A 5,201-nucleotide genomic window follows, 5' to 3' on the forward strand; every position below is an offset into this window, starting at 1 on the left:
ATATGATCACACACACCCGCTTTAAATAGATCATGTGATCTACCTATTTCTTTAGTAACAGTTGGCGATACTTTCTTAATGGAAACACATTGCACTGGTTCAAATGAACCATTGTAAGGATCGGTATAACCAAGTGCTGTCAAAGCAGGTGTCTTGGATATTTGTATGTATGGAGAGTGACAAAATTGAGACTTCGTACTCTTTCGAGCATCTGCATATGGAAAGCATGTGTTTCTGATACTAGTGCATATCATCAAATCATAATTCCAAAAAAATTAGAATAAAGTAAAACACACACACTTGTGAACTACGAGGTATGGTTTGATTTCATGTGGTAATGACTTATCATTAGCAAACATAGTTGCTACATCACTAGCAACTTGCTACATCACCAGCAACTGTGAGAGTTGGTGCAGTGTCCAGTGGAAATGAAATCTACGTAGTATTAACAACTTCTTCATCCACACTATTTTTTTCTTGGACCATGTGTAGAAAATAATTTGTTTTCCAAATCATTGTCGTTCGGTGGAAGGTGGCTCATCTAAGATTCAACGAATTAATCAAGTTAAATAAAAATACGTAAACATTTAACTAAAAAATTGAAAATAAAACATACAATGATGGGTGATATTGTTGGTGGATCAAACACAATATCTTGTTCATTAGTCACTACTTCATTAACATCTTCAATGACCACCTCTTGCTCAAGACTCACTCTTTCATTCAAGTCTCGAGTGACAAAAGTTGCTTATTTGACCATGTTATCTATGATTTAACAAATTAAATATTGTTAATAAAATAAAAAACCATAATAAGATTTGGATTTAAAATAAAATATACCAAGATGTGTTAGAAGAGATGTGAATGGTTCAACGGTCGACTCTTTCCCAAGAGTAACTCTTTGATTAAAAAAAGTTGTCCGTGGCTCATCTACAATTCAGACAAACATATTGTTATAATCAAATAATCAATTATCTCTAATATTTTAAAATTCACATAGCTTACATTTGTGAGTCTTCTTTTTCTTAAATCGTGCATAGACAATGGTTGGTTCATTCAAATGTCTTTTGGATGAACTTGAAATGTTCAAAAATTCCGTTATACGTTCAAGCTTGCTATCCACATTTGAAATCATATTTTCCAACTCCACAAACTCTTTGTGCACGTGCTCTTGTAAATCTTTAACTTGTCTACTAGTATTTGATTTGCAGAGGACATCATGTCATACCCCGAGACTGGGGTTAGTCGACACCGACGTTATTTAACAATCACAAAATTGCAAAACAACAAGCCTCGTAGTAATCAAAATAACCAGTCTATTTCATAAAAAAATAATCGTCTTTACAATGCGATTAAAACGAAATATGGAAGCGTAAAACATGATAATATAACTAAAAGACAGAATAACAAGACTGGTTTTGAATTGGATTGGCTTCATCACCATCCCCAAAAATATTCTTGTTCTTTATCTTCGATTTGTTCCTCGGTCTTATTTGAGGTGGGAATGTAAGGGGGAGTATTTGGAGAAATACTCAGTAAATGAGGGTTCGATTGTGCATAACAAATATCAAGGTTATAAATATACGATTACATTATCATAATTTCAATAATAAGTATGTTGAATCGAATACGAACAAAATACAAACATAGCAGTGAACATCATCTCATTTTCATGGTTTACTGATTAGTCTCCTATACGTTACTCCTCTAAGGGGTGAGGCCAAATGAACGGTTATTATATCCCTCCGCATCAGGGCCTAAACAAAACATAACAAATATCGGAATTTCCTTGAAATTTCTAATTCGAATCATTACAGTGCATTTCAAATGTTTCAAACATGCTTTCAAATATTATAACTAATATCAAACAACAAATTGTTCAAGGATTTTCATAACAAATATAAACGAATATATCACGTCGATCGAATTTTCAAAGACATACATAAATTATTATTATTTTATTTTAAAAAAATTACTAAGCCCACTTAAAAGAATTATAAGTGGGCAAATTTATATTTAATATATTTATCATAAGTGTGTTAAAAAGAATTGTAAGTGTGCCAAATTTTTAGATATTCAAAAGCCCACTTACATAGATATAAGTGTGCAAATTTAATAGAAATGATATAAAAATAAAAAACCCACTTACTTTTCTCTTTCTTGGATTACAACGTGAGGAACTTGCGGGAGAAACTCCGCTCGAACTAGTACAAGACTTGGTTCAAAATCTGTTCGCGACTTGGAAAAGGATCCCTGCTTTGAAAATGGACAACACAAAGCATAACCTTATTCAAATTGCTTGCTGGAAATTGAAGATAGACAGCACTCTTTCCAGTTCGAAATCGGAAAGAATCTTGGCAGCAACTTGGCTTGAAATGTTACTGGAATTTCGAACAAGCTGAAGGGATTTCGGATAGTGGCAGCACTTGAGCAGCAACTTTAAATCAAAATTTGGGACAAAATGTGGGTAGGATGGACGTAAACCGAGGCTCGAGAATAGCAGCTGGGGAGCTCGAAAATGGACAACTTTGTGCTTTGTTTTGGTGTGATTTTCTTCAACTCTTGGGGGGTATTTATAGGTTAGAAAAGGGGAGGATTACAAACAATTTTCAGCCATGTTTATGGCCTCTTCAATGGCCTTAACTGCCATAAAAAAATGTTACAAGTTGACCATAGGCTGTTCAAATTCAGGTTTGAAAATGCACTTGAAAGTTTCGAGATTAATGGCTTCAATGAGATTTAATGCTTTGTTAAATCTGCATGTTTTTGAATTTTCAAATTTCATGGCTTGACATTGTAAGTTCTTCATGGCTTTGCATAGGTGAGTTCGGGTCTTCACACATCATCTCATTTGAATTGCTGAGATTGTTTTTATCGTGCTTTCTTGATTAAATGAATTTTAGAAAACCTGTTTTGACTTTATTTTTGGGGCAAAGTTTATTTTCTTGGACTTTTTTTTGGATTGAACAGTCTCTTTAGATTCACAAAGAGTGAGATTCTTAGTGAAATACACATATTTTCCCTCAAACAACAATGAATTAGTATAGGACAATTGAGAATATGTACAAAAATCTTCAATTAAAGTATTTCTAATATAAGGAGCGATAGATTCTTGATCTGAAAGTGAAAAAATATTTTAACAAATTGTAAATTTAACATATTTTAAATTACTAATGCACGAATAGAAAATATATTAATAAAACTTAATTTCATGCTAAATACACTAACTTTTTTTTTACCACTTTTTGATGCATTTAAAATATCAATATATCTAGGAGATCTTTTTTTGGGCTATTTGTTTGAAATCCATTGGCACATGCGTGGAATATGTTGTCTCCTTCTCTTTTTTCACAAAACGCTCTCCAATACCACGAACACATTCGTATGCAAAAATCTAAATACAAAAATTAAAATAACACATATAATCAACCATATTCGAAACATATGGAAAAATGCAAAAATATTTAATTACCTGTAGCGGGTAGATGAACCTAACCATATCCTTGGTTCCACTGTTCAAAGACTTATTATTTTTTTTAATAACTTTTTCGCTCAATACAACTTCTGTTTTCTTCAAATTACACTTCAAGTCACAAACAGCTCTTTTGAAAGCTATCGTACCCCAAGGGTACTCTGTAAAAACATCAAAATCATCAATCAAGCTAAAAATATTTTAATCAACTCGAGGATTCTTAACTTGCGCTATAGGCCATAGTACACCACATACGAAGTACAAACAAGCCATCTTCACTCTCTCTATACTCAATAACTCATCCACACTTTTCAAATCTTTCAACTTCGTTTCAACTTTGTTTACATATACTTTATTACTGTCTTGAAAATGTCTACCACAAAAATCTAAAACCCCTAGCACTTCTTCAAGAAAATTATCAGAACAGTCCAACCCTGTTATCAATGAATATTCCATTTTAGAAAACCTAATTGATATATCATTCACAACAAACCACATTTCATCATCATCTGTTACATACACTTGTATCATCATCATAAACCATAAAATTTGACTAGATAAATTATAATCTACAACATACTGAATCAGATTGGCAAATTATGTTTTTCTACCATGAAGTCCATGTACTGCTCATCCAAGCAATTTAATATAATTTCATTTACTTTTTGATATATGGAATGTATACTGAACTTGCAACTAAAATATTTCTCCTCTGGTAGTTGAGATTGGAGATTAACCTGAACAAAAAAATTAATCAAGTCAACTAGTAATATCAATTAATTAAATACTCAATTATGTTGAAATTCATGAAATTTATAGATCAACATGAAAAATATTTATTTTTCATAACAAAAATGAACATACCCAAACCTTTTGTGCAACTATCTTTGATATTCTTTCTTCTATCAACAAGAAGTTTCAAAGAGAAGAGATCTTGATCGAAAAAAAACAACTTCAAAATTGGTGGAGGACATGAAATATTTGATATTAAAAGATTGAGTTGAAGGGCTAGGAAATTCATCTCCTTCAAGATTCCAATTCATCCATAAACAAACAAAATGAAAAACGAAATAACCATATATTACGTATATATTACCAATTTCAAAGATTCAGGGGCAAGACTTGAGAGCGAAGGTTGTTGAAAAGTCAAATATTCGAAGGTGGAAGGTGCGATTAATCAAAATTACGTAGTAAAGTACTGCATTATAAAATCAAAATAAATTAGATAATCTATATAATCTATTTTACATGATTTTTACATATCTGCATCAATTTTTTATTCATCGTCTACATCAAATTAATTAATTAATTAATCACCAAAAACCTAAATCGCTAGCCAATACTGCAATTTCTCAAAACCTATCAAGTGTTTCGAAGTTCAAGCTTCTATCTATCACTACCGATAGATGCATTTAGCTCCAAGTATTTTTTTAAAGCATTATGACGGTGAGGTAAAAGTAAGTGTAGTGAAATAAATCATCAAGATTTAATCACCCAATCTTTCATATGATGATAATAAAATGATGGAAGTTTTTCAGTTGATTGTTATCCCCCCTTTTGAGGAATTGGCAGGCACATGTAGTAAATAACATCACATAATAGGAGAATGATTTATAAATCGATAAAAGCTAATGAAAAAAGAAACTTCTCCCTCTCAATACGACTAACCTGTGACAAAACGGAAGTCCGACAGGCTGCTTGTTGGCTATTGGAAGTCTAGTCTGGTGTT

Source organism: Primulina huaijiensis, chromosome 13 (assembly GCF_012295235.1).
Source record: "Primulina huaijiensis isolate GDHJ02 chromosome 13, ASM1229523v2, whole genome shotgun sequence".
Taxonomy (NCBI): Eukaryota; Viridiplantae; Streptophyta; class Magnoliopsida; order Lamiales; family Gesneriaceae; genus Primulina; species Primulina huaijiensis.